Genomic DNA, 23,247 nt, shown 5'->3' with positions numbered 1-23,247 from the left:
AGCTTGGGAATGGGTGGACAGGAGCACTTTTAGCTTTTCAAAACATTTTTTATTGTGTTTGTTGGAAGGATTATTACAGATTAATTTGAGATTTCTTGACTAAATCTCTTTCAGTTTTCAGTGCAAACATCCCAGTGGAACAGAAACAAAACTAAACTTTCATTTTTTATGTTAAAAAGGAATTCAGATATCAAAAAATGTACTTTCAATTAGTCATAATTATGTTTGTGATATCTAAAATTGCAATTGCGGATGTGTGACCCTTAAAATGACAAATTTGAGATACGGTATTTTAATCTGTCAAAATGTAATTGAAGATATCTTGAATTATTATTCTTGCTAGTCAGAATGTGAAAGCAGAAATCTTTTTGGAAAGATGTACAAAATGTAGTGGTGTTCAGTCAAAATGCATTTTTAGACATCTGATAATCCGTAGTCAGACGAAACCGATTTTATGTTAAAAAGGCCTGCCATACATAAGCAGCTCAAGAGAGCTTTTGCGCAATTCTTAATTCAGACATCAAAATATGACATTTTGATTAGTTATAATTACATTTGTGATCTGTTTAATTGAAATTGCGGATGTGTGACCCTTAAAATGACACATTGGGTGACGTCATTTGAGATGCAGTGAAATAAATTTGCCAAAATGTAATTGAAGAAATCTTAAATTACTATTCTTACCAGTCAGAATGTGAATGCAGATATCTTAAATTATCGTTTCGGATAGTCAAAATACATTTTTAGAAATCTGGAATGTAATTACTGATAGTCGGACGAAAGAGATTTTTTGTTAAAACTGCCTGCCATAACTGCCGCTACTGATGATGACAGTACAAATATTGATGATGTAGATGGCACAAATGAGAGATAAACATGGAATTATAACCCCAGTGACCAAAGTGTGATGCTTAGCAGGTTTTTTTACTCCCCTCCTGATGCCGTTGTTTTTTAATTTCATTTCATCTCTCCGTGCTGCGTGTGATTCAGCCTGACAGAGCCAGGTTTGGTTTCCACGGCACTCTAAGAGATCACAATGAGATGCCTGGAGAGAAGCGTGGGCGCGCTGTCGCACAAGATGACACGTAATCAAATGTCCTTTTTGTATCTGCTTGGAGGTTGTTGTATTTTCGGGGGCAGCGGCGGGGGCGGCGCTGATGTCACAGCGAGATGCTGGCTCCAGAGGAGGCCGCGCAGACGTGCCAGCAGCGGCGCCAGGGGAGCCGGAGGGAGCCACGGAGGAGGCAGTTAGCAAAGCTGCATGCCGTCACTGTGATAAATCTCAGATCTGGCTGTACAATGAGGTCGATTCCTCGCACACCTTCACCGTTTGCTTCCCAGTGGCCGCTGTATTAGGAACACCTGTTCACACTGCAAAACCACAAAGTCTTACCAAGAAGTTTAGTTTCAACTGCAAATATCTTACAAGACTAGATTAACTTACAAGTAACTTTACAGTGAGATGTAGGAGCTTGTTTAAAGTAAATAACTCCTTTTTATTGATAATAAAGAGCTAGTTCTACTTGTAACAAGACATTGTGATATATATTCAATATATTCATTATATTGGTTCATCAATATTAAGGAAATACTGACTTAAAGAGGCTCCTATATCTTCCTGAAAAGTTATTTATCTTATGTCAAGAGTAATAAGATATTTGCACAATAAATTAGACAAAAATCCTTGGTGAGATTTTGTAACCAGTGTTCTCCTTCATTTGACGCACAGAAGCAAAAGAGGAAAAACGCAAAATCCTACCAGGCCTAGTTTCTGTTCAAAAACCTTGAAATAAGACAAAATTAACTTACAACCAGCTTTTCAGCAAGAAATAGGAGCTCATTTAAAGCAAATAATATCTCAATGTTATATTTTAAAAAGTTCTAGTTCCACTGGCAGATATTTTCACTCTGAATAAGTGAAATAATCTGCCAGTGGAACTAGAACTTTTTCATCAATATTAAGGAATTATTGATTTCAAACAAGCTCCAATATGTTGCTGAAAAGTTTATTTTAAATGAGTTTTATCTTATTTCAAGTGTAGTAAGATATTTCCACTAGAAACTAGACAAAAAAATCCTTGGTAATAACATTTTGTGTTTTTGCAGTGCAGTTGCTTTCCTAACACAAGCACAGAGCAGGAACTCTGCGTCTAGATGTCCTGAAACCAACTTTCTACAGTTCTAACCGAGCAGCAGAGAATATTTAAGTCAAGTTTATCTGTGCAGCACATTTCAGCAACAAGACAAGTTCAGAAAGCTTCATGCGATAAAAACATTGCACCCTAACTAATTATGAAAACACCAACAAATGCCATCTTCAGGCAAATATACATCAAATATCTTGGTGGTTCAGTGATTTAAACCTAACGTCAGAATCTTACAGTCTCTTCTCTCAGTGTAGGGACTTTGGAGCAGGGAGGATGTTCTCTATCTTCCTGGTTTTAGTCAGAACTTCAGCAGCAGCGTTCTGGATCTGATTGGTTGCAGTAATCAATGTGACTAAATATAAACACATGGTTCTGTTTCTGTAGATCTTGTTGGACATTATTTCTTTAAACCTGGAAATGTTCAGGTGATGGAAGGCCGACTTTGTGATTCTGCATCCAACTGAAGCAGCTTAATCATCAGTTATTCTGACAATTGATCGATTAAATGGATGAAAAAAATTTGGCACATTCTGTAGATTCTTTATTTAACCACTTATTATTTTATGCAATACTACAAATGCATTAACATTTTATTACCTACAATGGCACTCCTTCAGTGTACACTTGGTCGTTTGTAGCAAAGTGTATATCTGCTGCTAAAAGCTTCTTCTAACATCAACATGTGCATGATTTTTGCTTGAATTAAGGTCAATATAAAGCAAGACTGGTCTGTTGATTATTTTCTATTAACCCATTAATAATTGGATAGCAAAAGGTGATTAATATGAGATTTTTTTTTGCAGAATTTGAACCAGGTCAAGCTAAAATTATCCAACAGGTTGAGCTTTGGATAGAACATATTTACAGACAAAGACTTTATTTTTAGTAATTACATTTTGGCTTAATTATTACTCTGATTGTGTTATTTTAGTACAATCACAGCCTTTTTTAGAGTCAGTTAATGGTTCATTGATTACCAAATCAGTTGGCAATTATATAAATATTTGATTCATCACGATTATTGTGATTAATCGTTCCGGGCCTGTTAAAAACACATAGGCAGTTAACAGTGGGCTCCTGTGGAGCAACTTGTTCGTTTCTGCCCCTTATGTGCATGTAAATATCTGAGCAGCAGGATAATGCAACATTTAAATCTTAATTAATCTCTAATGCGTACTTCCACCATCTTAGGAACTTTATTAGGCAACTTTTCAGATCCCTCTAGTGCATTTTTTAGAAAAAGAGACTCTGGCAAATCAGTAAAGCACGTATGGTTCTTACTTTTCTCTACGTACCTTAAACCGTCCCACAGGCCTTACAGGTGGCTAAGTCCTTGCACAGCACTTTTCCGAGTGCAATAAATATTTTTCCCCCAAATTTAATGAATACTTGTTTTAAATTAAGCAGCTGTACGTGAAAATGAGTTCGTACTGCACTCCACTGGCCTCCGCAGTCAGCAGATCGCAATCCAACGGAGAACCGTCGGCATGTGACTCCAACAGGAGATTTGCATCCTGGATGTGCAGCTGAAACGTCTGCAGCAACTGTGGGATACTATTATGTAAATATGGAGCCAAACCTCAGAGGAATAGTTCCAGCACCTGGTTGAAAATGTGATATGAATATTTAAGACGGTTCTGAAGGAAGACAGGAGTCCGGTACAGTACTTTGAAGGCATGTTTCACTGAGTATGCACAGTGTTGACTGTTGCACATTTTTCTAGCTGTAGTGAGGCTTTCAGGTTCAGCTTTCATGTTGGTTTTTATGCAGACTGTTTTAATTAAAATGTTGAAAGTAGGGCTGCAACTATTTATGATTTTAATAACCAATTATTTGGTTCATCTGATAAAAAATTGCCACATTTTTAACTGATTTTTAATTACACCACCAGAGCTTATTTTATAAAATATTATTTAAAATAAACCAATAAATAAATTTTAAAAAATCAGCTTGTTTAAATAAGAGGTTAAATATTTTATTACCTAAAATGCAGTAACATAGCATTATTTTTAGTGAATTTGAATTGGGTGAAGCTAATACTATACGACCTGCAGAGTTGTGGGTAAAACATATTTACAGACAAATATGTTTTTATCTTAAATGCAAAATAATATATTTTGTACAGTTTTGGGTTAGTTAATGCTCTGAATATGTTGTATATTCCAGTTAGCAAATAATTTATTACTAGATTATTTTTAATTATTGAATAATTATTTTAGTTGTCATGCAGAAAGCTTTAAATAAAATGTTAAAACAACATTTCGAGCTAGCCTGGTAAAAACTAGCCCTTTGTTCTTCGCTTTGCGTCGTACAGAGGGTCTGGACTGGTCTGTGTTGAAGTTTTACATTTTATTCAGTCGCAAACGTTTGGTTGTCATGGCAACTATGACGTTTGTAATGCGCCAGTTCGTATGAAGCTTACCGGAAGTTTCCTGCGCTGTAAACAACCAATCTTCACCGTTGTGGAGCCCAACTAGATCGCTATTGATGCTAAATAGGTATTTGGAAGTGCGACCAACACGGACTGAATGGCTTTGTTGACTTGATATTGCTAAAACTACAGGCAGACTACTTTTCTAAAACAGCGCAGAAAATAGACGTCATCGTTCACTCTGTTCGCTGATTGGTCCGGCTGAAAATCTACCGGGAAAAGCCCACACGGAGGAGCAGTGAAGGAGGATTAGCATCGAGCAGAAAGGCTAATTGTGGACGTGTGCACCTGTGGAGATGTTCAGCTGGTATTGTGACTGCTGTTTTGATCCGAACCGGGGAGATTCGGGTAGTTTTCCGGGCTCCGGCGAGCTGCGGCTCCCCGCTTTAGGAGCAGCAGAGCGGGGCCGCGGACGCCCCGAGCCCCCTCCACACCCCCGCTGACGTGACGGAGAGACGCAAGATGGTGAGTGGTTACTATGGCAGGTTACTATGGCAACCCCAGGTCTCTGCAAGAGCTTCCATTTCGCACAGCGTGGGAGAGAGATGGAGAGAGGGGTGGAGAGAAGAACCCGCAGAGAAAGAAGGGTGGAGAAACCAGCAGAAGAGGTGAGGGATGGAAATAAACACACGTTGGGTGTAGGAGAAGAAGAAGAAGAAGGAGAGGAGGAGGGAAAAGAGTGATGGAGAGGTGTGAGCGATGGGGTGAGACTGCGGATCAGAGGGCAGGAAGGCAGTGACGCCGGACCGGATCGGTGCACGTGCTGGAATGTTTCAGGTCTGGTTTGCTATCAGTCTGCTGCTGCGCTGCATGTTCCCACTCTTTATCTCCTCTTCCTCCTCCTCTGGCTCGGCGGGAGACATCGTGTCGGTCTCTGTGACGGGGTCTCCATAGAGACGTCCATCAGTCAGTCGGCGTCGGTGTTTTTTGCGGGCAAAGCCTTATCGTGTTTGTCAGTGTGAGTGTTTATCTGTGCGTGTGTTAGTCGGGGTGTCACTCATAGGGAAGGCTGGGGCGAGGCCTGAATGGATGGGGGCCACGGGAGCGCTGCTTATCACGCATGCATGCACACGCTGCTTGTTTGTTTTGAAAAAGACAAGCCTTTCTACATAAAACTCTGGCATGCAGTCGGGGAACTGTAGATACACAGACAGTCGGATGCATAACAGGAGCATTTCCACCTCTGCCCTGTTGCATCAACCTACCTGAATATAGATCTTTGATCCTACATCACAAGTTTTCCTGTACAAATAGTTGATTTTTGCTCTTTTCTAGCTAGTATCTGTTGAACAGTGTTTCAGAAAGTTTTTAAGATCTTTTTAATGCAACCTTGAATAAAATTTAAGAATGAAAACTATAAATATATGTTGGTTAGGTGCATTCACACCAGCTCTGTTTAGTCCGCTTCCATTTGCCTAGAAAGTCCGGTTCGTTTGTAGAGGTGTGAACAGGCAATCGAACTCCGGTCCGCTTAAATCGATCTGGGTTTGCAGGAAGCGGACTATAGTGCAGGGCATTCTGGGTAAATACAACCAAAAGAAATGAAAGAGCTAGCTGGAGGAATGATTCGTTGTCTTTACAAAAGATTTAAGAGAAATCCTACAACTGCTGAAATTTGACGCCACTCCATTTTGTTTACATTTTGTGATGAAGGAAGTTGTGCTCAGTGTCTTCGTCTGAGATTTTTGTGTTGTTTCCTCCAGTGGTTCTAAGTGCAGCGCCCCCACAGGCGAGGAGGGGAACAGGGTTTCCAAAGGGTTTGGTTTGTTTGACACAGTGAAAACACAGGAGCTGAAAATGTAATAAATGTTGTAATTTTTGTTGCCAGTAGAACTGAGTCTATCAGGACATCAGGTGTGAAAATGTCTTTCACTGCTAACCTTAACCGCCAAGCTTAGACGTTTTTTTTTTTCATATGGGTTGGCAGCAGAAGTGAGTGGTGAAACAAAAGTTGTCCAGCCAACTGGTCATAAATAAAAAAAAAGGTAGTTAGCTAGTTAGCAATGCTATAATAGCAACTATTTACCAGTACCCTGAACTACCTCGAGTCACAGAGGGTAATGGAGATTTTTGCCAAACAGAAAATGGTCCCTCCAGAATACGGCCATATTTTTCACAGCATGCGCTGCCCAAGTACAGCATGGTGCCCTGAGTGGTGAGCCACATCAGCCCAACATACTGAGTGACTGTTTAACTCGTGACTCAAAAAATATTAAATATCAAATGTCAAGTTATTTAAAACTAATCAACCAGTGCAATAATACTTTCTAAGATTAGTTCCTAGCATAAAACACAGGAAAAGACCAAACTATTGTGAGATTTATCAAAACCTCACTGAATTTACAAGTAATTTCTTATACTTTATTTTATAATTAGTGGTAATTAGTTGTGTGAAGATATTTACAGTGTACCCTTATTTTCAATCATTTATTTTCCATAGAAAAAATGGCAGATATGATTCAGTATACTGAGCTGTGTATGCTGGAGGGTCCACTGATCGAAGCTTTATCAATTAAAAACACAATATATACACAAAAGCCACATCTAAATGAACAATCAAACGAGTTGTATTGCTTGAAATGAGTTCAAAGAGAACAAGAGTTTAACAAACAGGTCAAAATAAAAATAGAAAGACTTGTTCTTTGAGTATTTTTTATTAAAAACATGATTCTGTTTAGTTGAGCTAAAGAGGCTAAAAATAAAATGTTTCTTTACGTCTGAAAATCAAAACATCTTCATCTTTAAAGCACTCATCTTCTCTTGGCATCTTTTTGTTTTCTTGCAGGATATTGAGATAAATTTCTATTCTTTGATTTTTCTCTTATTTAAATATCCAACTTGAATCCAAATTTAAAATATTGATACATATTATCCTTATTAGCGTGTTACTGGCTTTGCTTCAGCTCTGTGTGTAAAACGACATGCCGACGACCTTGCCCTCGACCTTTAACGCCTAATAAACACTTCTAATTACCCTTCTAATTAGAAAGATGCCCTTGTCCTGCACTCATCCGGAGCAGTTGTGCGTGAAAGCTCAGAGTGAGGTAGACTTATCTCAATGTTTAATTTAAAAACGGCACCTGTTAGCTCTTAAGTGCTGCTGTTACGCTGCTTTGTTGCAATGCACCGACTTCTCCGGCCCAATTAGTGGAGCGGCGAGCTGTGTCCCGGTGTGTGGATGGGCTTGGAGCCAGGCTGCAGCTGTTAGATTAGCAATCACAGGTTCTCATTCTGGTGGTTCTGCATCACCTAAACCCAGAAAAGCTTTCAACAGCACGAAGAATAAATTCTGCCTCTGCATTTTAAAACACTTTTAGATGCGTCTGTGAATGCATGTGTAAAAAATACAGTCAAGAGTTTTCCTCGTGTTGCTTTCTGTGCATTGGAGCTATAAATACATGTGATTAATATATATTTAATTGTGATTCTGCTGCAAAGTCAGAGAATTGCAAATGCTACCAAAAAGTGTTAGAAGGAGTTTCAGCAGCACAAACAACACGTTGGATGGCCGTCTTTTGAGCGGTGGCGTGGGAGGATTTATAATTGCTGTTATTGCTAAGCCCAGGATGCTTTCAGGGACTGGAAAAATTATTCTGCATTACTTTAAAAGAATAAGTAGTAGAGCGATGTTAAAAAGGGAAAGTGTGCTTGTGCCGATTTCCATAATGTGAAATCAAATCCAAACATGGTTGATTTATCTTTTTTATGCCTCTTTATTGTTTTATTATGAGGCTGATGTCAAAATATGGACCCCATGGTGCGTTTATGGTCTGACATCACAATCCAAAACTATAGCACTGCATTTATAAGCAATACTTTGTATAAGATTCACAAACTTATGTTAAGAAGTTCTCTGTTATCCTAACAAGCAGAATGATGAATATTTTATATATACAAACTTATTGATTTGCTACTTTTTAATTAATTATTGTTAATATTATTTTGTTGGGGTTTTATGTGATAGAAAAATTATGCATAGTGTTAGTCTTCTTTATTGAAGAAAATCTGAACGGTGCGGTGTGCATGTTGAGAACCTCCCTTCACTGCAGGTCTTCTGGGTTTGTCTCCGTCAGCTATTTAACTAGTTAACTCATCTATATCAGGGGTTGGCATCCTTCACAACACTGACAGCCATTTTTATTCAGATTTGGTTAGCGCAACAATATATGAAAAGCTACATGAAGTTAGCAGAAAATTACTTCATAAAAGTAACATTCTTTTAAAAATGCTATGCATATGTAGCCATAAATACCCATAAAAAGCTGTTAAACCAATCTTTTTAAAATTACGTTTACATTTTACCATCAGTCATAAACATTAGTTCTGCTAATGCTAAAGTGTTAGCCTCAATTCAGATTATATCTGACTAAAATCCTCAAGCCCCAATTAAATCTTGACATTATAAATGACCTTATATTTACGTCTGTATCTAATGTTTGTGTTTTATTTTGTTCCTGTACGTTTCTTGTTTGAAATAAAAAAAACATTTTGGGCGGGGAAGAGAGACAGAGAACATGATGAGCGGAAACTGAACTGCTGCGTAAACAGTCTTCAATCACTTCAAAATGAATGAATGAATATAAACGCCGAGCTACTTGGAAGAACTCCCAACAGTAGATTATTCAACTGAAAGTTTAGAATTCATTCAGAAAAATAAACTTAGAGCACATGTGTCAAACTCAAGGCCCGCGGGACACATGTGGCCCGCCATGTCATTTTATGTGGCCCCCCCAGCATTTTATAGGCCAATGATTGACTTAAAATAGGTTTTGAGCACGATTTGACTACAAACCACATCTCCCATAATGTATTCCAATTGTTACCAGCCAACATTACGGCTTCTCGCTACTAGAGAGCAGCAGAGTCACCTCAAGCTGCTTATTGATTTTCCCAGCGAATAAAACTGAGACTTCGACAAGCTAACATCAAAACGTCCAAGAAAAGAAAAATCGATTTACAAGTAAGACTGTGAATGAAGATGTGTGTGAGTTGGTGTCAGGGCGGCAGGTCGCGCTACACGTTATCTTGACCGACAACATAAAAAAAATTGGTCATGTACTATTTTTATCCGTGAAATTACAATCATATTAACATCGGCTATTCACCCGCTGGGGTCTGAACGCACTTCCTCCTGGTTCCCATCTGCAGAAAAATCTGCGCTAATTCATCAGTCAGTTGGATCTGTCTGATCCAAACAGATCAACTGAACTCTGAGTGTTTTACCCTGCGCGGTCCGGTGTGAGCTTTTACCAGGATTTATTTATTTTTTGCGTGGTTTCTCTTCTCCGAAACGGACAGTTGTTACGTCTGTAGCTCCTCCAGAGCGCCGCTCTCCTGGGTAACGTGCACCAAGAAGGCTCCATTTGTTAAATAAGCTGCTGGATGAGTTACTCCCAGCGGTTTCTAAAGGCGCTTTCGCACTGCACGGAACGGAATGGTACAGAACGGAACGGTACGGAACGGAACGGTACAGAACGGAACGGTACAGAACGGAACGGTACGGAACGGAACGGAATGGTACAGAACGGAACGGTACAGAACGGTACAGAGCGGAACGGAACGGAACGGAACGGAACGGTACAGAGCGGAACGGAACGGTACAGAGCGGTACAGAACGGAACGGAACGGTTGTGTTCGCATTAGAACTTGCGACCGGTGTTATAGATCAACTGGTGGCTAAATCAACTGGTGGTGACAGCTGGAAAAGACTGATGTTTCTGTGGGCGTGGCTTTTTAGGACCCCGCCCTACTGTTTCTGTAATGTTACACTTTATTTCCTAGCTCATTTACAGAAGACATGGCAGATCTATGTGGCAGTGTCATTTCTTCCTTATTGTTGATATTTTTTCTCGTCTTTATTCTTTTCATCAAGTGACCGTAATTCTCAACCATATGAGACATTGCTGAAAAAACAATTGTCTTATATACTTTTACATCAGAAACAGGTTAAAATCTTCACTCGAACTGAGATTCTGAAAGTGTCACCAATTAATCCAGGCCTGGTTCTTAAAGCGCGGGGTGTCCGAAATAAAATGTAACATTACAGAAACAGTTAAAAAGATTTCGCTATAGTTTCTGTGGATACCTATTTGAAATATCACAATATGAGGAATATGTGGAAAAATTACACAGCCAGTCGATCTTTTTAAACATTTCATTTTTAATCCCAAGGCTCTTCAACATTTATGTCGGCTTTCAGGGAATAATCTTTGCTTTGAGATCTGCTCATGCCACATCGAGATCTATTTCGATCTTCCTTTGACGAGTTTCAACCTCTGAAGCAACACCTAAGTCAGGACAAGTTCTGCGTAATTTACACGTTTTGATGGTTTTGCAGATGAACTTTTACAAAAAAGGCAACATACCATATTAGACCAATAAAGTCTTTCGAATTAGTTATTCCCGAGATCTTAGTGGTTGTTTTATGGAATTGGATAGTATTTTTGCAAAGATTTGTAGTTCTTTAAGCTTATTGCATTGTTTACTTCCTGGTTCGGTAAAGGGGTCCTAAAAAGCCACGCCCACAGAAACATCAGTCTTTTTCCAGCTGCCACCACCAGTTGATTTAGCCACCAGTTGATCTATAACACCGGTCGTAAGTTGTAATGCGAACACAACCGTTCCGTTCCGTGCAGTGCGAAAGCGCCTTAAGTCTTCGCAGTCCGCAGAGGTTGAGCAGCGGACTGCACATGTTACACAGTCTAATAAGTTAGACTGTAACATGTGCAGTCTGCACATCGTCATTTATTTCCTCAAGATAAACTACCGGCTCCTCAAATGGATTAACACAACGTTGCATTCTCTTTAGTTTTCTCTGGTCTGTAATGGAGACTTTAATTTAACGCACCATTTCAACCAAAGGTTTGTAATGTGCTTCCTAACCATTTTTTATTTGTAAGTATTGATTTTATTTTTTTAGCCATTTAGCCAGGACTGTAGAACCATTTGTCTGCTAATGACATCTTCAATACATTTTTTTGATCCCAGGCTTATTTTATGGACTGAACAGACAGAAACAGTTACCATTATACATTTTGAACTGTCGATTTTATTTTTGAACCATCTTTTTAAGGGTTCAAAAATAAATTTTTGAATTGTAAAGTGTTGATTTTATTTTTGAACCCTTATTTATTTTGAAGTGTTGATTTTATTTTTGAAACCTGTTATTGTAAAGTGTTTATTTTAGAACCTGTTATTGTAAAGTGTTTTTATTTTTGAACCCTTATTTATTTTATTTTTGAAACTTGTTATTGTAAAGCGTTTTTATTTTTGAACCCTTATTTATTTTATTTTTGAAACCTGTTATTGTAGTGTTTTTATTTTTGAACCCTTATTTATTTTGAAGTGTTGATTTTATTTTTGAACCCTTTATTGTAAAGTGTTGATTTTATATTTGAAACCTTATTTATTTTGAAGTGTTGATTGTCTGAGAGACCTTAGACATGAATTGCCCCATACGGGGTTTGAACCGATGACCTCAGGATTACCAGCACGGTGCTCTAACCTGCTGAGCTAACTCACCTACCTTACAAAGTGTTGAGTTTCCATGGATTTAAGAAGAACTTACATGATCTTACCACAATGAAGATTTGATAAAAGTGCTTATATTCTAATGTTTTTCAAACCAACATACATAATATTTTATTTTCCAGAGCTTGTTTATTTTGAAGTGTTGATTTTATTTTTGAACCCTTGTTTATTGTAAAGTGTTGATTTTATTTTTGAACCCTTGTTTATTGTAAAGTGTTGATTTTATTTTTGAACCCTTGTTTCATTTGAAGTGTTGATTGTGTGAAAGACCTTAGACATGAATTGCCCCATATCGGGTTTGAACCGACGACCTCAGCATTGCCAGCACGGTGCTCTAACCTGCTGAGCTAACTCACCTACTTTACAAAGTGTTGAGCTTCCATGGATTTAAGAAGAACTGACATGATCTTACCACAATGAAGATTTGATAAAAGTGCTTATATTCTAATGTTTTTCAAACCAACATACATAATATTTTATTTTCCAGAGATTTTGTATTTTGAAGTGTTGATTGTATTTCAGATATTTTTTATTTGTAAGTATTGATTTGATTTTATAGCCATTTAGCCAAGTCTCTGTAGAACCATTTGTCTTTGCTAATGACATCTTCAATACAATGTTTTTGATCCCAGGCTTAGTTTATGGACTGTAAGGTGAAATTGGGGACAAGTATAAGTCTGACAGTTTGTTCACCAAGTTACTGTGCTCTCTGAGAGGACCTGTGGTTTAAATATTTGACATGGTTCCATGCCAATTGTTGTTAGTCTCTCATAACGTTTGGATCATCTACTAGGAACACTGCAAAGAGCATGAGTTTCTGTAGTGTAGTGGTTATCACGTTTGCTTCACATGCAAAAGGTCTCTGGTTCGAAACCAGACAGAAACAGATTTTGCATGTTCTATTCATCACAGGTGTTTACTAAAGGTCAACAAGGGCTCTGTGGTGTCATGGTCTTTACTCTGAATCCAGGCATCTGAGTACAAGCCTCAGCTGACATTTTCATGGGTTGCATCTCACATCATCAACTTTGGAACCTCAAACTGAAACAAAGCAGAGAAGTTCAGTTCCTGTAGTGTAGTGGTTATCACGTTTGCTTTACATGCAAAAGGTCTCTGGTTCGAAACCAGACAGAAATGGTTTTTGTTAGTTGTGCAGTGAGACAACAAGAGCCTTCCTCTTTCATGATGGTTCATTTGCCAATCGACTTCAATGTAGGCTTCTTTGAAATCGAAGCTACTTTACTTCAATTACCAATTCTATGGCGTAATGCTCAAGGCTCGCGGGCCACATGTGGCCCCCCAGCATTTATAGGCCAATGATTGACTTAAAATAGGTTTTGAGCACGAATTGACTACAAACTACATCTCCCATAATGCATTCTGATTGTTACCACCCAACATTACGGCTTCTCACCACTAGAGAGCAGCAAAGTCACCTCAAGCTGCTTATTGATTTTCCCAGTGAATAAAATGTCGACAAGCTAACATCAAAACGTCCAAGAAAAGAAAAATCGATTTACAAGTAAGGCTGTGAATGAAGATATGTGTGAGTTGGTGTCAGGGCGGCAGGTCGCGCTAGACGTTATCTTGACCGACAACATAAAAAAAAAATTGGTCATGTACTATTTTTATCCGTGAAATTACAATCATATTAACATCGGCTATTTAGTCGCATTTTATGCGGTTTAGTTAATATTCGCCGTGAATCCAGATCCCATCACAAATTAAACAGATAAATGTATCTACATTTTTCTTATAGTGACAAAACCACCCCAATAACTTTTAATAAATTAAATTTAGCGACTTAACTTAAATTAGCGTCACTTCACCCGCTGGGGTCTGAACGCACTTCCTCCTGGTTCCCATCTGCAGAGAAATCTGCGCTAATTCATCAGTCAGTTGGATCTGTCTGATCCAAACAGATCAACTGAACTCGGGAGTGTTTTACCCTGCGCGGTCCGGTGTGAGCTTTTACCAGGATTTTTTTTTTATTTTTATTTTTTTTGCGTGGCTTTGCTTCTCTGAAACGGACAGATGTTACGTCTGCAGCTCCTCCAGAGCGCCGCTCTCCTGGGTCACGTGAACCAAGGCTCCATTTGTTAAATCCGCTGGATGAGTTACTACCAGCGGTTTCTAAATCTGGGGTGTGTTTTAGCAGGGATGCACTCCTGATTTGTACCATCAATGTGGCCCGTTGGGGGTGGCCAATATGCTGAAGTGGCCCTCGGTGAAATTGAGTTTGACACCCCTGACTTAGAGGGAGGAAAGTGCGCTAAGTGTTTTAAAAGCTAGCAAAACCACTAAACGCCAAAAGAAAAATTGGCTTAATAAAACTTATTTTTGGATCAGATACCAATTTCAATGTCATTAGTAGTTTGGAGACATTTTCTTACACTTTTTAATACAGAGAAGGCATTTCCTTTGACTGGATATTAATATAAAACAAGAAATGTTCATGCCACCCACCTGGCTGTGGTGCCCTGGGTGGTCAGCCACATTCCCTATTTAAAATAACAGTCCTGGCCACAGAGATGTTTTTTTTCACCAAACACTTGTTTCTAGATTATTTTTCTTCACTTAGCAATTTTCTTGTATCTCCTGCTAAAGAAAACCTCCAAACTCACAAGCAATAAAGAGGATTCTTGTCTCAGTCTCTTCTTACAGACTGGCAACAATAAAACCCAGAGAATAAACACAGAATGCAGCACAGATTGACTTCATACCAGAAAGGCCAGGCGCACAATCATAGAGTCAGAGCTGACAGATCGTACCTTGACCCCTGAGAGAAATCACTCACACTCGCCTGTGAGTGATTTATGTTGGAAAGAAAAAAAAAGAAAGAAAAACGGAGGCAGAATGGATACCAGAAATCCTGAAGCAAGCCCTGTTGTGCAAAACAGCTGGGAGCAACGAGCGCTCAGCTCAGAAACACTGGGGAAAGCTCTCAGAGCAACCCCAAAACTGTGCCATTTACACGGCTCTGTAAATGGCTGGGAGACATTTCCATTAGAGAGTGGTTTTAATCCTCAGGAAACCAGTCCATCAGCGCTCCAAACAGCCTGAAACACGGATCAATTCTTCACAAAACCAGCTTCCACAACACCATTGCTGAGAGCTTGGGAAGATGTTAACATTAAAAAGCCTTCCATCCCACCACCTAGTTATCAATTAATGAGTTAATCTAATGCTGGTTGATCTTATTGGCCGACTAACGATTAATTGATTCAGGACCATCTTCTTAAAAACCTGAGTTTCCTCTTGTATCAACTGTATTTCCATAACATAAAGGGCTGCATTTGTCATAATATGTTAAATTTAACAAAAGTATTGTTAAATTTTAACACTATGTCAGCTGTATTGAATACTGACTGAATAAACAGAATTATTAAACTAAAGACATATTTAAAAAACATAGCAAAACAGGAACCTCTTAGGTTGCTGAGTATAAAAATAAAAGATGAACAGAATAAAATATGTTAAATACGTAATTCCCCATAAACAGACAGAAGTGCTGTCAGTAGTTGCTCTTGTAGGAATGTTAAAACTTCACAACAGTCCTCAAAATAAACCGCGCTCATTGGCGCCATCATGTTGCAGGTTTTCTCCGCCTTTCTGACATAAAATCCTACCTTCATACTGAATATGTAAAATTTGGATGAGTTTTGACGCTGCTTCGTCATGTAGCTCGGCTGAGTGAGCGCTGTTAACTTACGGAGTTTGTCAAGTGTTTATATTTCTAAACAGAACCGCTTAAAGTGCGTTATTTCATCCTACACTGACCTCTGGACCGTTTCTGTTTCGTTCTGAGAGACTGCCGCCATCTTTGATTTTCGTACCAACGGCTCCGCTTTAGGATGACCCGCGGCGCCCTCTGCTGGACGGCGGCCGAACTACAACAGTATAAAAAAATATAAGCGGACGTTATTAATCAATTGGAACTAATTGTAATCTAATAAACCATCAGTTGTGTGTTTACTAGCTACATTTACTTAAATAACGTTGGTCCCTTTCCACTTAAATTTATATTTATGTCCGTCTGATGATGCTATTTTTAAATATTAAATGATTGATCAATTACTCAGTATTCGAGTAGACTTTTTAATAAATCCTCTTTTACTCTTGAGTGATTTCTTGGGCAGCTACGTTTTACTTTTATTCCAGTAAACTGTGTTGCTGCAGTGCTACTCTTGCTTGTCTACAATCGTCGGGTTTTCTACCCACCTCTACTGATCCTTAACCAGTCAGGGTTCATACCAGTTTTAAGAATATTATGGGTTTTTCATTATAGCTCAGTTTTATTTCATTGTGACTTATTGTTTGTCTAACTCAGTCAGTTTTAATTGTTTTTTATTGTGTTTGCTAGTTTTCATTAGTCATTGTTAAATCTTGTTTGGTTTTAGTTTCGTTTTTATCAACTATTGTAGTAATTTTTTTTTCATATTTTGGTTAATTCAAAATCGTCAAAGTATTGGTTTGTGAGCACTTGTCTTTTTCAGCAGCCATTATACAGCGCATACAGTGGTGTAATCAGCTGACCAAACATGAGGGAACTCCATGTTGGGTTGCTAGGAGACGGGCTGAGCTTTGCTGGGGTTGCTAGGTAACAGGCAGTGAAGTTACATTCCTGAAGTTTTTGAAATGTCTCATTTTCCAGACACCAAACAATATTAAGTCATTGCCAAAAAATGGCTGGGTGTTGTTTTTTAAGTGCTTGGGCTGTTGATGCACAAAAAAAGTCTACTCGATGCACAAAATGCATCGAGTAGACTTTTTTACAAAATGTTTTTTTTACTCTTACTTGAGTAATTTCTTTGATGGCTACTTTTTACTTTTGCTTGAGTATAAATATTTCGAAGCAGAGCTGCATTACTTGCCCGCCCCTGTAAACCATTAACTGTTTGAATCTCTTCCACCACATAATACCAAGTGGTTTGGAGCCCCAGTTTAGGGGTGGAGGCAGAGTAATGTCCGTTAATGGGAGTGCTTCAGCGGGGTGATGAACACAGTGACTTTTAATCTGCCGCTCTCGGCCTCCTCTGAAGGATGAAGAGGAGGAGGTCCCCGCTCCGGTAAGAGAGGTTCTAAATAGATCAAGGCTCCTCTGCGCCTCCTGCATCCAAATGAGAGCGGAGCCGCGTCTGTGGATGGTTTGAGTGGGAGGGCGAGGTGGGAGACCGAGCAGAAGGAGGGGGCTCGAGTACATCCTATTCGACAAGGATGAGCTGTGAATGAAACGGGAGACGGCAAATTATCCAGTTTTAGAAAGGACTAATAAGGCTGTTCTGCTGTTTTCTAAAAATAAGCTCTTATTGTAACACTGCTGCAAGAGCTAAAATAACCGTTTCACTGTTTGAGAAAGAGAAATGGGATTACATTATGGTCCGGTTTGGATAAGTAAGTAGAGCAAAAAGTTTTGGATAATTAATAGTTTATCAAAGAATTGGAACGTGAGCTCAAACTAGCAACTCGTTACATTTGCTGGAGTTACTATAATGTACTATTTTTACAACACAAGTTTTTATTACTTTTTACTTTGAACTGTCTTGTTGCTGAAAATGTGCTACAAATAAAATTACCTTGAGTAATTTTATTATGAAGTATTTTTACTCTTACTTGAGTAAAATTCCTGGATTTTCTTCCCACTGAATGAAAAACAAACATTTTTAACCAGAAATCCACCAGACAGTTTTTTATTGATTAGACTTTTTACCAAATACTTTTACACTCAGAGTTGGAAAGTAACTAGTTACATATACTTAGATTTACTTGAGTTAGTTTTTGGAAAAAATCTGCCAAAAATCAATTAAGTTTTTACATTTACTCATTTGTGTGGTTTTTATTTCCATTTCATCTATTCTTTCTCATTGTTGTGTTTTATTTCTGGATATTTCATGTTTTCCAGCTCCAGTGTTATTTATTAAAGAGGGTGAACTTGATTTATTACTGTTGTCAACTTGAAAATTGTCTAAAAACAGCAATAATGACAATTGTGAAAATTTCTGGTATAATTTACTATTGTGAAAGGTTTTCTTGAGGTCCTGTCTTCTTGGAAATAAGAATTAAAATACTAAACTAAAACAACACCTAAATAAATAAATGGAATCAAATAAAACAGATAAAAAAACAAAAATAAGTTCAATAAATTACATGAGAAAAATATTATGATCTTTGTAAATTAAAACTAATAAATAAATTAATTACACTAAACAAATAAAGTTGGAAAGCACATTACTACCAATAAAACAATATTATATGACTAATTTAGAAAGTAAGTAATCAGAAATATAAAAAATAAATAGGTAATAATAAAAAACATTTCATAAATAAACACAAAGTGGCAAAAAAAAATTAATCAGATTAATTCAAATAAAACAAAAAGTTAGAATCAGGAGCTTTATAAAGTTAATTACAGACTCACATGCACATAAAACTTAGTACATTTATGCCTAAATGAAACAAAGTTTTATCAGGGTTAACATGGACACATAAAACTTTAATTCTAAAACCAAACTGATGATGAATCTAGTTGTAGATTTCTTTTGTTTCTTTAATCAGGACGCCATCGGAGAGGTGAGGAGAAACGTTTCGGTTCGGACCGACTCTGCTCACGTCCCGCGATAAGACGCTGTATCTGCAGCCAGAGTTACAGTGAAACACGCAGAGCGTCATGGCGGCGAGGCGATTGTCTCTTCCAACGCGCTGCAGGCTCATTTCATCTGGAAACCGGAGAAATTCTTCACCTCCGCCCCTTTCACTCGCTTCACATCCTTCCTGCCTCATAATGACATCAGGCGAGCATCGATTCAGATCGCTGGAGACAAAAAGACGCGTTCCTGTAAACCTGTAATTGTGGATGAAATTACAGCGTGCGATATTAGGAAAAGAAATCAATGCTGAGAACAGTGGAGGTGTTACACCTGTAACACATCACTGGCCGTAAGAGTCATCGATTCACCTGCGCTCACTCCTCAGATGATTATTTCAGTGGCCTCTGCTCGTCTCCTGCAGGGAGCCAGACATGGAAAACGGCTGTTTGAACGGCGTTAGTCAGCCGGCGTACAGTCAGTGCTTGTGGGCTCCAACGTGACGTCAGCGATTCATTCATCAGCAAGGCCGGCGCTCCTTTCTCCGGCGGAGAGGAGGCGGAGGAGAGCGGGGCTTCCTCCATCCACGAGCGTCACAGATCGCTGCACCTACATCTGCTCTGTTACTTTTACTTTAATCATTTATATTTCTACTCTTACTGTCTGGATTTTCTACCCACTGAATGAAAATCAAACATGTTTTCACCAAAGATTCAACAGACAGCTGCAGTTTTGGTCAAAGTTTAATCAGTTTTTTACTGAAAGAAACTGATTTGGAAAAATTTTATTTTGCCTGATTTATATATATATAGATATATATGTATATATATATATGTTTTGGTCCATCTGATGTAATTTTTAAGTTCATAAAAAGTACTTAAGCTGACACTTTACCAATACTTTTTTACTCAGAGTTGGAAAGTAACTAGGTACATATTCTTAGTTACATTTGCTTCAGTTATATTTTGGAAAAAATCTACAAAAAATCAGAGTTGGTTAGTAAGTAGTTACGTTTGTTCAATTACATTTACTTGAGTGACTATTGGGAAAAAATACTTTTAGGAGTATTTTTACTATGCTGTACTTTTTACTTTTACTTTAGTAGTTTTATTTTGAAGTATTTCTGCTCTTACTTGAGTAAAATTTCTGGATTTTCTACCCACTGAATGAAAAACGTGTTTTAACCAAAGATTCACCAGCAAAAGCTGCTGTTTCTGTTAAAGTTTATTAATTATTGAAAGAAACTGATTTGCCCGGTTCTGTTATTTTTGTTACTTGTATAAATTATTGTCTAAATTTTGGTCTAAAATACCAAAATTTCCACTTAACTTTATATTTTGCTGTGAATGGTGATGTAATTTTTAAATATTAAATGACTGTTAATTTGATCAGTTACTCAGTACTGATCGACTTTCTACGAGTTTTTTCGTTGATTTTAAACATTTGGTAGCTAAATTAGACCAAATGCANAAATACCAAAATTTCCACTTAACTTTATGTTTTGGTCCATCTGATGTCATTTTTAAGTTCATAAAAAGTACTTAAGCTGACACTTTACCATCGACTTTCTACGAGTTTTTTCGTTGATTTGAAACATTTGGTAGCTAAATTAGACCAAATGCATCAACTAGATTGACAGTTTACCCTCAGATAAAATTTTCCTACAATTTAAAAGGACCTTAAATCTGCTCTTTAAATAAATCACATGTGTTTGCTTAAATCTGGTGACCTCTGCAGCTGCACTCTGCTCCGTTTCTGTCCGATTCGCCTTTTCTTCCCAACAAACTCCATCAGTTAGACAAACAGGATGAACTGTTGGCCTGTAATCTGCATCTGTGTCATGATCCGTGTTTCTGCGTATTTTAAGGTTTTTCTGTGTTCAGTTTCTGTCCTCAGTCTCTGTTGTTTCTGCGTCTTCCCCGTTGATTGCTTCCCAGGTGTGTCCAGTTACCTGATTACCCTCCCTGTGTGTTTAAGTCCACCTGTTGTCTCTGTCTCTTGTCGGGTCTTTGTCGGCGTCAGTCTGTCCATCGTCACAGTAGAACTGGTTAAGTCCTGTGTCGGCGTCAGCTCTCGTTTTTCAGTCCTCTCAGCTGCTACCGGTAATTAGCTGTGTGCTAACTCTGCCATGCTGCCTGTTCTGGACTGTTGAGCTTTCTTCATTAAATCCATCATCACCTTTATCACAACCTGGATCTCTGCGTCTCTCCTCACCACCTCACAACCACCACACCTGACAATCTGATGCTTGTTGATGAGACTCAGGGCCCAAAGATGCTGCTTTACTCCAACAGGGCGTGTTGGCGTTTTTGTTTGTCTGAAGTTTAAACAGTTCAAAGGGCTTTGCTCCATTAAAACGTCAATTATGAAACAAGCAATAAACATTTTGTCCAAAGCCGTCAAGCAAATATATTAATGTTATGAATCAAATGGGTTTTTAGCCTTGATTTAAAGGAGCTCAGTGTTTCGGCTGTTTTGTTGTTTTCTGGACGTTTGTTCCAGATTTGAAGCTGAAAGCTGCTTCTTCACGTTCTGGTTCTGGTTCTGTGCAGAGCGCACTGCAAAACCACAAAATCCTGCCAAGTGTTTTTCTGCTGCTAATATTTTAGTACACTTCAAATAAGACAAAACTAACTTTTCAGCGAGACACTGGAGCTTATTTAGGTCAATAATGATGACAAAGTTACAGTCCCACTGACTTTCAGTACTTGTAGTAAGATATTTTTCCCATGTTAAAAGTGAAATAATTTCCCAGGGAATCTGTCAAAGCAAGTTGGCACATTATTTGGAGCCATGTTACAAAAACGAAGTTATGATAAATTATAATATTGTTGCTTTTAGACCATTTTCATGTACAATAATGGTAATAATGGCATAATAATAAGACATTCTCAAAGATCAATAAACTTTAAATTCTGATCAACATTTAACACTGGAACTGGAAAATATCCAAAACAAACAAAACAGCAGAAACAACAAATGAAATGAATCATGAAGTCAAAGTTGTCCTTAAAAAATGTCTGGTTGAGACCAAAACACCAGACTGAAGAATCTTAACAAGTTTTAGGTAGAAAGAGAAAAACAATAAATCATGCAAATGGAAATTATTTAATTTGCTTTCAGCTTCAATGCACCACAAATCTGGAACAAACTCCCAGAAAACAACAAAACTGCCGAAACACAGTTCCTTTAAACCAAATCCCAATCTCTTTCTTAAAAGTCGCTGGTCAGTTTGTCTTAATTAAAGTTTACCAAGATGTTTGCAGTAGAAACTAGACCAAAATACTTGGTACGATGTTGTGATTTTGCAGTGTAATAGTTTTTATTGAGTTTCCTTGTGGGTGAAAGGCCAAAACTCATAAAATAAATTTGTTTCCCAGATGTCCGGTTGCGTGTGGACTAAGGTCCTGTTTGGACTCCTAACCCACTAACCTTTATTTCCCAGGAACGCGGTAGAGATCCGAAGTGACTCAACCAGAACGAAAAGGAAACAGGATCTGAAACGGTGAACCGCGGGCCGCAAGCTGCTGGCTTTGCCTCCAGGTGGCGGCAGTCGGGTTTTGTTTTCGTTCACAGTGAAGCGGTGAAGGGAGGAAGACGAGCGGTGACTCCGGGTCCTCGCTCCGGCGCTCTTCATCGCCCCTGGTAACTCACCGCCTGCTGCAGCCAGTTAGACTCCAAGCGAGACGCTGCAACTTCTGCGAGTCGTTTTTTATGACCGTTTGCTGCTCGGACTCCTGCTGCCAATATCGATGGCGTTTAAATAAAAGGAGGCCATTTCCCTGCGAACGTTATTTTGCTCTGTTAGGCTGCAGCAGGTCCGGTGGTGAAAGTCCACCAGGTAGCAGAACGGCTAATTGCTCTCAGGGGAATCTGGTCATTGGATTTAGTTCAGACTGGAAGAATCAGATGCAGTCGCCGATCCGCACTCATGATATTCATCTTCTTCAATATCAACCGCCGCAATCTGAAATCTAATCAGATGTGAACTGATTAGATTGATTGAATAAACCGACCAAATCAGCAGCTAACGTGACACAAACTCTCCCTGATGTAGGAGAGGATTCAGAGTTGGTTTGAACCATAAAACATGGAAAATAAACCAGTTATTCTGTGTATTGATTGTTTTAATGATGGACATAATGTAACGTCTGAGCCCGTCAGTTATACTGGACGATAAATTGTTCCAGATGTTATCGTGATAAACGATAATATTGTTGGTTTGAGACCATTTTCAAGTAACATAATGGTAATAATGGTGTAATAATACAAGAACATTCTCAAAGATAAATAAACTTTAAATTATAATGAATATTTAACACTGGAAACGTAAGATATTTTAAATATAAATAAACTAATAAAATGAATTATGAAGTCTCTATAAACAAAATGAACTTATCATCCAGTTTTTGGTAGAAAAAGAGAGAAAAGAGAACAAAGAATTCATGGAAATGCAAATTATTGAGCTTGTTTTAATTTATCTCGATATTAATTGATTTAATGCAACAGGCGTAGTAATGTCTGTTACTGGTTTTATTTAGATATCTCTTTAAAA

The 23,247-nt window shown here is 38.2% G+C and overlaps 1 protein-coding gene and 1 non-coding gene across 5 annotated transcripts in view; both read left to right on the top strand.

Annotated features, from left to right (window-relative positions):
- Positions 1-23,247, top strand: part of lrrc4ba (leucine rich repeat containing 4Ba) — a 70,102-nt gene that overhangs the window by 27,716 nt on the left and 19,139 nt on the right. The window contains exon 1 of one of the 4 annotated variants that reach the window (XM_016676459.1): positions 5,117-5,186. The exons of 2 other annotated variants lie outside the window; for them this stretch is intronic. The gene's annotated coding sequence lies outside the window, so the exon portion shown is untranslated. One more of the 4 variants, XM_007562140.2, reaches the window with a different exon arrangement.
- On the top strand, positions 12,922-12,994 carry trnav-cac (transfer RNA valine (anticodon CAC)). The gene has a single exon. It is a non-coding gene; the product is annotated as a tRNA-Val (tRNA).

Source organism: Poecilia formosa, unplaced genomic scaffold (assembly GCF_000485575.1).
Source record: "Poecilia formosa unplaced genomic scaffold, Poecilia_formosa-5.1.2 Scaffold134, whole genome shotgun sequence".
Taxonomy (NCBI): domain Eukaryota; kingdom Metazoa; phylum Chordata; class Actinopteri; order Cyprinodontiformes; family Poeciliidae; genus Poecilia; species Poecilia formosa.
The sequence above is the reverse complement of the archived record's forward strand: the minus strand, read 5'-3'. Positions and strand labels throughout refer to the sequence as shown.